The sequence below is a fragment of the Ovis canadensis genome, chromosome 23, assembly GCF_042477335.2.
Source record: "Ovis canadensis isolate MfBH-ARS-UI-01 breed Bighorn chromosome 23, ARS-UI_OviCan_v2, whole genome shotgun sequence".
Taxonomy (NCBI): domain Eukaryota; kingdom Metazoa; phylum Chordata; class Mammalia; order Artiodactyla; family Bovidae; genus Ovis; species Ovis canadensis.
Genome location: NC_091267.1, coordinates 37,355,605 through 37,368,378, shown reverse-complemented (window position 1 = coordinate 37,368,378; position 12,774 = coordinate 37,355,605).

The following is a 12,774-nucleotide window of genomic DNA, read 5'->3' as shown; positions in this document are numbered from 1 at the left end:
GGTGGAGGTAGGGGGGCGGGGACTACAAGCAAACTGCAGCAGTTATGATGAGAATCAGGATCAGATTTCTTTAGGGCTTTCCAGGCGGCGCGATAGTAAAGAAGCCGCCTGCCAATGCAGTAAGACGCGGGTTCGACCCCTGGTTAGGGAAGTTCCCCTGGAGTAGGAAATGGCAACCCACAGTCCATGGGGTCACAGAGTCGGACACGACTGAGCACATGCCCAGAGTTCTTTCAGGTGAAGTCAGCAGAATTCCGTTTGCCCCTGAATAGTAAGTTTCTGATATCCTACCCTCATCATTACCCCTTTAGAGAAAATCTTACAGCTTCTGCTGTCCCAGTGCGAGGACTACAGGTGATAAGCTCCTTTTGGTTCGATTGTTAGTTCTAAGGTGACGTTAGTATTGAGAAACTTGAACAAACTACAAGGAAGGATAGGAAATATTTGCTTTGTGTCCAGAGGTTGAGGTGGGGAAGTGATGAATTGAAGACATGTGGGAGTTGATGATGGACAAGGAGGCCTGGTGTGCTGCGATTTATGGGGTCCCAAAGAGTCGGACACGACTGAGTGACTGAACTGAACTGAACTGAAGGGTTTATTAAGCACAAGCTGGAATCAAGATTGCTGGGAGAAATATCAATAACCTCAGATATGCAGATGACACCACCCTTATGGCAGAAAGTGAAGAGGAACTAAAAAGCCTCTTGATGAAAGTGAAAGAGGAGAGTGAAGAAGTTGGCTTAAAGCTCAATATTCAGAAAACGAAGATCATGGCATCTGGTCCCATCACTTCATGGGAAATAGATAGGGAAACAGTGGAAACAGTGTCAGACTTTATTTTGGGGGGCTTGAAATTAAAAGACGCTTACTCCTTGGAAGAAAAGTTATGACCAACCTAGATAGCAGGAGGAGAAGGGGACGACCCAGGATAAGATGGCTGGATGGCATCACTGACTCGATGGACGTGAGTCTGAGTGAACTCCAGGAGATGGTGATGGACAGGGAGGCCTGGCGTGCTGCGATTCATGGGGTCGCAAAGAGTCAGACACGACTGAGCGACTGAACTGAACTGAGCTGAACTGAACCTAGATAGCATGTTGAAAAGCAGGACATTACTTTGCCAACAAAGGTCCATCGAGTCAAGGCTATGATTTTTCCAGTGGTCATCATGTATGGGTGTGAGAGTTGGACTGTGAAGAAAGCTGAGCGCTGAAGAATTCATGCTTTTGAACTGTGGTGTTGGAGAAGACTCTTGAGAGTCCCTTGGACTGCAAGGAGATCCAGGCAGTCCATTCTGAAGGAGACCAGCCCTGGTATTTCTTTGGAGGGAATGATGCTGAAGCTGAAACTCCAGTACTTTGGCCACCTCATGCGAAGAGTTGACTCATTGGAGAAGACTCTGATGCTGGGAGGGATTGAGGGTAGGAGGAGAAGGGGACCACAGAGGATGAGATGGCTGGATGGCATCACTGACTTGATGGACGTGAGTCTGAGTGAACTCCGAGAGTTGGTGATGGACAGGGAGGCATGCTGAGATTCATGAGGTCGCAAAGAGTCAGACACAACTGAGCGACTGAACTGAACTGAAGGGTTTATTTCTAATAAAGCAAGTTTTTGAAGTGTGATTCATCTCAAAAAGTATTAAGTGTCACAAAATACATACCTAAACTTTGTTTCCAGCTCAGTGAAATATACTGTGACCTGAAGTTAAAGTGTTTTCAAAGAAAGAGTTTTGTGCATTACAGTATGCTCACCAAATGCCTTCTTGGATGAAATCAAACACTAAATGATGAATTGAAGATGGTTAGAAACATAAGCTCAGAATAAAGATTAGTATTCTTATGCAGTCAAATCATATTTCCAGGCAACACTGGATACAGGCAAAGGTCTGGGAAGGTTAAGGAAGCAAAATCTATTACCTTAAGAGGCAATTCAATTAGTAATCCTTTCTAGTGGAGGCCCTACCTGGAATAAGATCATTCCAGTCAAAGATGTAAAAGAGGAAGCAATAGCAAGCAACCTGGAGAGAGATCTTAATCTTAAATTCATATATGCAGAAGCAGAGCTCTTCTTGTAATTAAAAAATAGATTCCCGAATGCACTCTCCAGTTTCCCATCTTCCTCCATTAATTATTTAAATTTGACATGTTAGCAATACAATGTTAAATTTAAACCAAATGAATCATTCGCATACCAGTAAATATATATTCATGAGGGTTCAAATCGTCTAAGTGAATATATTAAAACAATACCTAGCCTTTTTTCCACCAAAAAAACTTTACCTACTAGAAATTTCATTCTTGAAATTTTTTCACTTAATTAATTAGAACTCATTGATTCATAATTGCTATACATGCAATTATGGTAGAATTCTAAAGTGAACCCCAAGGACCCTGACTCCCTTGTATACATGCCTTGAATACTTCTGGGCTTTTAAAAGGATGGGTTGTATTCTGGTAATTAGCTTGTTATATGACACCATTGGCTTTAAGGGAGATTATCCAGGGTGAGTTGGATTTAACTGGGTGAACCATTGAAAGGGACTGGCCTCCTCTTGGAGTCAGACCTCTTCCTGGAGTCAGAGATTTGAAGCTTCACAGGAGCATTGGACACAAGGGATATTCTTTTTGTCAGCTTTGAAGATTGAGTGGACCTTTGCAGGAAATGTAAGCATCTCCTAGGAGCTGAGTATGGCTCCCACTGACAACCAGCAAGGAAATTGAGGACCTCAGTTCTACAGCCTTCAAGGAACTGAATTTTACCAAAAATCTGAATGGGCTTAGAAGAGGACACTGTGTTCCAAGTGAGATTATATCCTGCCAACACCTTGACTTCAGCCTTGTGAACCCTGAGCAGACCATCCAGTCAGCCTCACCTGGATTTCTGACCTACAGAACTGTGAGCTAACTGTGTTGTAGGCTGCTACATTTGTGCGATTTGTTACATAGCAGTAAAAAACTTATACACCTATTAACTTACTTCAAATGAACAAAAGTAGGAATTTTTAAATAAAGATACAGGGTAATCTCAGGAAACCCAGGGCAGGATTGTAGAAAAAACTCAAATGGACCAAACATCAGACACTGCAAAATGAAATCAGTACTAGACCTATTGTCATAAAGAACACAGTGGATAAGGTTATCTTATTAGCAAATAGAAAAAACAGATTTTTTATGAAAATAAAACAAGTAGCTGATTTTTCTATAGTAAGAATTAAAGGATAGATTGAAATATTAACCATACATACAGAAAATAATTATCAAACACATTCCCTGCAAAACCATCATTCAAGAATGAGAACAACAACAAAAACTCCATATTTTGAAAAAACAAAAATGAAATTTACCATTGGCAGAGCTATACTGAACTATGTACTTTAGGAAAAATGAAACTAGTAAAGCTATTGAAAAGATGTGTGGTTAAAAAGCAATCTGGCTGTATGACAACTGTCAACCATCCACTTGTCTTCCAGTTGTCCTTGGCTTTCTCTTCCTAATCATCTCCTATCCAATTAGTCCTTAAGACCTACATATGCAACTGTTTTAATATATCTCCTGACAGTACTAGACTATTTCAAGAATTAGATTTAACAACAAAGTGCTCTGGGCTTCTTCTTTCTTTCTTACACTGGAATTATTTAGAGCTGCTTTTAGATTAACTAAATGCATACCACACCTGCCATAGAAAATTGGCTGAATACTCCTATTTATTAATAATAATGTTTTATTAAGATGGACCAGAAGGGTCCTCAGCAGACGATTGGAATCGGCATCTAATTATATCTAACAGAGTGGCATGATATAAATTTTTCTAAATTAAAAATTATTGTCTTTGGCAGACATTCTCCAAAATTCAATTTGCTTATATCAAATTACTTCTTACAGCAACTTAGCTCATTTTTATTTTGTAAGTAATTCATACTGATGTACAATGAGAAAATAAGACATTCAAAAAGAGCATTACTGATGTTTTTCTATAATGATATATGATTCAAAATATTTCAAGATCAGAACCATTTTGCTCTATCACCAATGGTATAGAATTCAGAGACAGTCTTATATCTATTCATGTGCTAAAGATTACCATTTATGCTTTCTAAATTAAATTTTAAATGACCTTAAAGGCTTAACATTTTTAGAGATATCTCTGTTGCCACCCTCTGTAAATTGTGGTAATTTATCCAAGTAAGTGCGTCTGAATTTTCATCATAAGATTACATCCATCTCATCTGCTTTTAATAAAGCATATGGATCTGCTTTCAATCCATATGCATTATAAAATACCTGCAATACAGTACTTCATCAGAGTACATAACCTCAAATCCTCTGGAGGCAGTTTTATCAAAAACTTGCCTGAAAGGATACTAGATGCAGAATATTTGTTGTTTTAAAGATGTAAAGTTATCTGCCTTTTCTAAATGTTTACAGCTCTTTTCCGGAATCAGATGCAGCCTACGTCAAATTACCTATTTGAGCATTATTAGCTTCCCACATAATGGGATCATTTTTACTGTGACATTAATCTTTCAACTTTTATCAAAAAGCACTCTGATTAAAAAGACATATGAAATGTGCCAGTACATTAATAGTGGATGATAATGTCCATCATATCACTTAATGGACCCATACAAAATTTCTTTCTGTGTAAGAAATTGGGGTATTTGTGTATGTATATGTGAGAGGGGAGGAGCGGGGGAGGAAGGGAGGGAAAGAAAAAGAGGTTGAGGAGACAGTATTAAAAGAGATTAAACGGGCAGTTGTTTAACTCAAGAAATCAGTATAAACTATGAGATTTATATAGATATCTGAGTCTCTCTTTTTATCTTGTCTGCCTGACTCTAAGCTTAGTTTTAACAACCATATCAGCCCTTTGGCCTTTATTTTCTACTGCAATAAACATTGCATTTGTTTTCATGGTATATTTTTAATGTATGCATGTGTGCCCACTAAGTCACTTCAGTCATGTCCAACTGTTTGAGAAGCAATGGACCATATAGCCCAATAGGCTCTTTCGTCCATGGGATTCTCCAGGTAAGAATACGGGTGTGGGTTGCCATGCCCTCCTCCAGGGGATCTTCCTGACCCAGGGATTGAACCTATAGGACCTTACATTTGTTGTGAGAAACAATGACTTATATATATCAACATAAACGTTTTTATGAAGGATACTGCTCAATAAAGATATAACCTGTGAAAATCCTATCATTCAATAAGCTATAAACATTAATTTCTGCACTACTGGGGGAAAAGAAGTTGCTATTTCTCATATAGTCATGATGCCGTCTGGGCCATAACATTGTCTTAGCACATTGAAATTTTGCCTATAAGATAGCGTTGACTAAAGCAGAATCTAGTGTGTTAGAATTAATCTCAGTAGTGAAAACTAGCAGACTTGCAGTCTGCTAAAAGCACAGTTCTCACATCTCCAACCTAAGCAGCATAGTGAAGAATTATTCTGGTGATTTTGGTATATTAGCTGTGCCAGAATCCCTATCTCAACTATGTGTGCAAAGCAGAACTTTTGGTAGCAGGCACCATCTTAGATTTGAATGTCTTTACCTCTTTTGGTTTTTCCTTCCCCCCTTCAAGGGGTAGAGTCCTAAGATTCTTGTGGGAAATTGTCTCATGGTCAAAAAAGTCACGTAAGAGAGATGAATAGATAAATTAGTACATCCATACATATATACATATCATGAGCAAGTCTCATGAAGTACCTTTCATTAAAAACATTAATGAAAGGGGAAAAAAAGAATCTATCTTTGCTCAAAGCTCTGTATCTGTGATCAATGAGAAGGATCACTTGTAATTTCTAAGTTTACTCATTGATATTTTGCTTTTCCTGAGAAAGTTTTGGATAACAAATTGTATTATTTATGCTGTTATTTATTTGTGCACCATTGGTGGTATAGTGGTGAGTATAGCTGCCTTCGAAGCAATGGATCCAGGTTCAATTCCTGGCCAATGCAGCCAGCCAACCTTGGGCTTCCCTGGTGGCTCAACTGGTAATGAATATTGAATACTGCCACATGCCAGCCTCTGCACATTTCTCTACTCAGGTCTACCTCTTGGGTAGATATTACCCCCCCCTCTTTTTTAAAATGAAATTGTCATTGAGAATAAGTTAAATGACTGGCCCACAGGCACAATTAGTAATTAATGAAGTAATATTCACACAAATTGTGACTAAAATCAGTGCTCTTCACAACACACCACTCACAGAGCCTGTTTTATAGGAAAATATAAAAGCTCATCCCCAAATAGGTGTTTAATTATTGTTTACTCTACTTATGTCTTATGAAACATGAACCAGCCAAGATCGTCATAATAATCAACAAGGACATGAAGATTAGAGTCAGAAGGAAACAAACAAACCTGTTTTCTTTTGTTGGGATTCTATCAGGAAATAGATGAAACACTCAAGTAACGAGTGTTTTAGAGCAAGACTTAATAAAGTTTCTTAATAGAGTTTTGCTTTATTAAACTTATTTACACAGAGCACCAGACAGGAAGCAGTATAGAATTAGTTGAAAGCAGACTGAGATTAGTTGTAAATATACTCTGAAAAATTCTATGGGAATTCCTAAAAACTTCTCTAAGTGTATTTGATGTCATTAAAGTAAAGAGAAAGTGGAATCATACAAAATGCCCAATGAAACCCCCCAAAAGGCAGAAACAAAGGGGAAGACTTTTTAAAAAGAAACAAATTCAACAAACTGAAAACTGATATTACTTGGCTTCAAAACTACTATAAACCTGCACTTATCAAGCAGTGTAACAGATCAATGGAACAAAATAGAAAGCCCAGGTATAGACCCAAACAAATACAGTCAATTAATCTGTGACAGAAGAGCAAAGGCAAGTCAGTGGGAAAATATAGTCTTTTCAACAGATGATTCTGGAACTACTAGATGTGACTCACTCTTTGTGACCCCGTGGACTGTAGCCCACCAGGCCCCTCTGTCAGTGGGATCTTCTGGGCAAGAATACTGGAATGGATTGTTGTTTCCTTCTCCAAACTACTAGATATTCACAAGGTTAAAAAAAAATTAGACCCTTCCCCAAAATATTAGCTTAAAATTGATCATAAGCCTCAGTGTAGAATGCAAACCTATAAAACTTCTAGAAAATAACAAAGGAGAAAATCTAGGTGACCTTAAGTTTGGTGGTGACTTTTTAGATACAACGCCAAAAAAAAGACAGTCCATGAGAGAAAAAATTGATAAGTGGACTTCATTAAAATGAAAGCTATCTGCTCTTTGAAAGATGCTATTAAAAGAATGAAAAGTTAAGCCATAGACTGGGAGAAAATATTTTCAAAACATATCTTATATAGGACTGGGATCTAAAATATATTGTAAAACCCTCAAACCTCAACAATTAGAAAGCAAGCAACTCTTTTTATTATTATTAATGGCCCAAAGATCTGAACAGACACCATGATTCAGTTCTGATATCTGTGAAAGGAGGGTGGCAAGATGAGGCTATAGTGCAGCCCTAGACTGTCTCAGCCAAACCAGGGGCAGAATCCAGGGCAACAGCTATCCCTGATAGGAGTTCCATTTTGCGCAGCAGCGGCTTGGTTCTAACAGTACTGATGCCACGGTATCACTGTCGTACTCACTCAGTGTGAAAGCTATGAGGCATCCCAAAGTTGCATCAGAGGCTGACAGCTAATTACACTAACAATATTATATCCTTTCTCACAGGGTCATCTGAGCTGGGCATTTCCATGGCTTTCAAAGCAGTTCTGAGTAATTATTTGGTGTTCTAGTTCAGATATACATCCCCAGAGAAATCCATTTAACAATCCAGGAGCAGCTATTCAAATAGATAATAATTTTCAGCAGAATAGATCATGAATTTCAACAAAATGCAATAGGGCAGCTTCCCAGTGGCTCTGTATAACACCTCAATTTGTGACAGACTCCATTAATATTGTCACTTTTACCATGACCAAAGGCAAGAAGCAGGATAGTTGACACCTTCAAGATGCTGCACAGCACTTTACAACTCCAGGTGCAGTTGCAAACTGACAGCATTAGAGCTACCTGGTAAACAGATCAAGGCAGGCCACACACACAGAGTTAGTATATGTTGCCTTCAATATCCACAGAGGTCCACCAAGTGGTTTGCTTCTTTGATTAGTGATGAAGTGCCACCATTTGTATTTCACTTCCTAGGTGGTCTAGTGGTAAAGAACCCACTTGCCAATGCAGGAGACGAGACCCGGGCTCAATGCTTGGGTTGGGAAGATTCCCTGAAGGAGGGCATGGCAACCCACTCCAGTATTCTCGTCTGGAGAATCCCATGGACAGAGGAGCCTGGCAAGCTACAGTCCGTAGGGTCACACAGAGTTCAACACAACTGAAGCGACTTAGCACATAGAAAGTAACTTCACGTGCTCAAGACCACCAGACCCTTAGAAGCTTCATATATATATATAGCGTTTGCATCATACTATAGGATTCCAATTCTTTGGAATCAGTGTGTTTTACTAAGGCACCTAGGGAAATTTCATTTTCTTAATCATCCATAAAAGTAGCCTTATTTCATTAACACAAGGAAGTTGAATTGTATGCTCTGGAATTGTCAAATGATAAAGGGTCCTTCAGACTATATAAGAAAAGAAAAGTGAAGATGTGGCATATTGTTATGGCAGGAGGTGAAGGCATGTTGCTGTCTTCCAAGTTAATTTCAACTTGTTTCTGATTATCTTTGCTGATAGAAATGGAAATAGGGAGCATTTGTTAAATCTCTACATGAATAACCTGGACTAGGGGATCTGTTGATCTACCACCATAAAAATAACACATCTGGAACCACAGGTACAAATCACCAGCTGAATTTTAAGCAATTCTGCAGTCATTCTCTAAAGACCCAAGTGAATTTTGTACCAAAGAGGGAGGTGAAGAAAGAACATGGTAGGACTCAATACCTTGGTTTCTTCATCTTCAGTCATAGCACTAATATGCAAAAGTCCTCTGGAGATTTGGCATCATTACCTTTGGTTTATTTTCTTGGTCAAAGGGAGGACTAACTAGAGGGGCTTTCACTTGGCTTTTATACCATAATAACTCCCACTCCCTGGACCACAGTATCACTGTGGATATACTACTGGATGCAAAACATATCCATTTCCACTATACGTTTTTTGGATTAGGGTAATAACCGCATGATTGGTGTACTGTCCCAGTGAAACCAGCAGAAGGAAAAAGGAGGCCAAGTTCCATATATAACCTGGGATTTCTGAGGTCTTCATTCTGCTATACTTTAGGCATTTGGGGTCTCCAGAGATAAGCATCATTTCAGAGGCAGAATCTAATAATGTACAAAAGTTCTGGGAAAATTCCTTAACCCAGTGCTTATCGTAATGAGCACTGATCCTTGCGGACAAGGTTTAGGGAAAGAGTCACAGTTTATATGAGCAATTGCTCAGTTAAGGTATTTTATTTCTGGGAACTGACTGAGGTCTGAAAGTAGGTAAGAGATTATGAATCCCTGAAGAAGACAGGCTTCCCTAGTGGCTCAGAGGGTAAAGAATCTTCCTGTAGTGCAGGAGACCTAGGTTTGATCCCTGGGTTGGGAAGATCCCTTGGAGAAGGCAATGGCTACCCACTGCAGTATTCTTGTCTGGAGAATTCCATGGACAGAAGAGCTTGGCGGACAACAGTCCATGGGTTTGCAAAGAGTTGATTGAGCGATTAACGCTTTCACTTCTTCACTTTTAAGAATAGGTAATTTGGTTTTTGCCCAATAGATCCAGATACTTTCTGCCTATATGTGTCTAAATGCACTTTATAGGCTGCCCAACTATTTTATTCCTACGACTCCCAAAATAATTGGACTATAACACAATTTCCTATGGGACTCTTCATCTGATTGTCATTCTACCTGTGCTATTTATCATGGTTATTGTTCTCACTTTGTATCTGACAGTAAAGTGTATACACTTGGCTTCTATAGGTGAAAGAATGACTGACTTGAAAGGAGGTTCATGGGAATTGAGGATTCAGTTTCCATAGTCTCAACTGTGTCTGCCCAATGTTTTCCTTTTTACTTCTCAATTAATCTCTTCCCCATCAATGCCCTTGGCTTAACATAAGAGACCTAGAAGTATTGAGTTTTTACTTGATGCAGGATCCCTGGCTTCATTAGAGTCAAGCCATGGATTTTATCCTTAGCCATGTTTTCTCTGAGACTTCAGGAGATAAGACATTTGTTGAAAGCTAACATAGAAGCCTTCTGATTTTCCACTCATGTTCTGAACTAGCATGCAAGGCCCACAGTTTGTCTTTTTTTTTTTTTTTTTTTTTTTGTATATACTACACAAGTTCATCTGAAAAGTCAAGCAATTACCTAGCCTTTATAATCATTATTGTTGCCACAGTGACTAGTTAACAAATCCAGTTTGTCTCCCAGCACCTTACTTTCCACATAGACTTCATCTTATTCACTAACAATTTGGGAGTAATAATGCCATCACATGAGTCATATTACTGTTACATTTCTCTCCAGTGAACAGCGTTCACTAGTGCTTCTTAGGTATGTGAGAAAACCAGTTTCATAAGCTCAATTTGAAGTTCTATTTTCAGAGACCACAATCACTTACACTATCAAACCCAGTTGATTCTTGAAAACATGGACGTTAGGGGTGTCAACGCTGGCAAAGTAAAAAAATCCACTCTAACTTCACATTAGAAGTATCCTTGGTTCCTCATGTGCAGACTGAACCACCGTTAAATCAAATTGTATGGTATTGTACTGCCCTATTTAATGAATTTTTTAAAAGCTATGTAAAAGTGGACCAAGGAAGTTCAAACCAATGTTATTCAAGGGTCAACTCTAACAGTCAAAGTACAATCAGCTTAAAAAGGCATTCTAAAATAATAATGCAGAGAACTAAATCAAAAGGTAATTCACAACAAGTAAGTAGGTTTGGAGGCTTCCCTGGTACTCAGATAGTAAAGAATCTGGCTGCAATGCAGGAAACCCAAGTTCAATACTTGGGTCAGGAAGATCCCCTGGAGAAGGGAATGGCTACCCACTCCAGTATTCTTGCCTGGAGAATTCCATGGACAGAGGAGCCTGGTGGGCCACAGTCCATGGGGTCACAAAGAGTCAGACTCAATAATGTAAGTAGGTTGAAAGAAACATAAATTATTAGTGAAAATTCCTGGGAATAACAAAAAGGGGAGCTGTTACCACCTGAGGCTGTAACAGAAAACAGACATTAACAGAAAAAAGAAAAATGAAATATAATCCTAGAAGAGGATGTCTGACAAGAGTTCTGACCCTCACCAACCTGGTAGGACTGAAATTGGAGAACATATACCCAAACAGCACTCTTTTCTTCCCCTCCAGTTTCTTGATGATGTCCCTGTCAAGAGATTGAACCAAGAGAGCAAGGGTTCCTTTGGACTTAATCCAAATACTTCAGCTTTTTAGTGCACAGAGCAGAGTGGTGAATGGTGCAGAAATGAATCCAAAGGAGCAAATAAAATGTATCCAGCAGAGTTGTAAATGCTCTCATGATACCTAATAAGGCACTCTGAACCCACCTGACTCAGTGTGGACCTAACCTCACGGTGAGGGATGATAGAGATAATAGGAAATATCAGAAACTCCTGATATTCCGTGTAAGGATCTAAAAGCAGAAGGATCCATCAGCCTCACTTTCTGATTAAAGATGCCGAACCTCAGAAAGATGTCTCTCAAACCAGCATGGGTTGCTGACAGTAGTTTGAAAATGTGACCACATGGAATTCAAGCTGGCTTGAAATTCAACATTAAAAAAAAATTAAGATCACGGCATCTGGTCCCATCACTTCATGGCAAATAGAAGGGGAAAACGTGGAAGCAGTGACAAATTTTATTTTCTTGGGCTCCAGAATTACTGCAGATGGTGATTGCAGCCATGAAATTAAAAGGCGCTTGCTCCTTGGAAGGAAAGCTATGACAAAACTAGATAGTGTGTTAAAAAGCAGAGACATCATTTTGCCCACAAAGTTCCAATAGTCACAGCTATGGTTTTTCTGGTAGTTATATATGGATGTGAGATTTGGAACATAAAGAAGGCTGAGCACCTAAGAACTAGGATACTTTCAAATTGTAGTGCTGAAGAAGACTCTTGAGAGTCCCTTGGACTGCAAGAAAATCAAACCAGTCAATGCTAAAGGAAACCAATCCTCAGTATTCATTGGAAGGACTGTTGCTGAAGCTGAAGCTCCAATACTTTGGCCACCAGATGTGAAGAGCTGACTCATTGGAGAAGACGCTGATGCTGTGAAAAGATTGAAAAGATTGATTCCCTTTTGGAGAAGGGAGCAACAAAATATGATGTGGTTAGATGGCATCACCGACTCAATGGACATGAATCTGAGCAAACTCTGGGAGGTAACAGAGGATAGAGGAGCCTGGAGTACTGCAGTCCATGAGGCCACAAAGCTTGGACAGGATGTAGCTTAACCCCAACCTATTCAGGTCTCTTACAGCCATAAAAAAGGGTGAAACTGCAAATAAATTTTCCTATGCTTACCACATTCTTGAGAGGCTTGTGTAAAGTCTGATAGCTGGAGGAATTTAAAAGGCCCTCCAAATAGTCATGAAAGTCCACAAGCCAAACAACAAAAGGCACAGTGGGCCCTTCAGTTCAGTTAAGTTCAGTTGCTCAGTCATGTCCGACTCTTTGTGACCCCATGAGCCACCTCACACCAGGCCTCCCGGTCCATCACCAACTCCTGGAGTCCACCCAAACCCATGTCTATTGAGTCGGTGA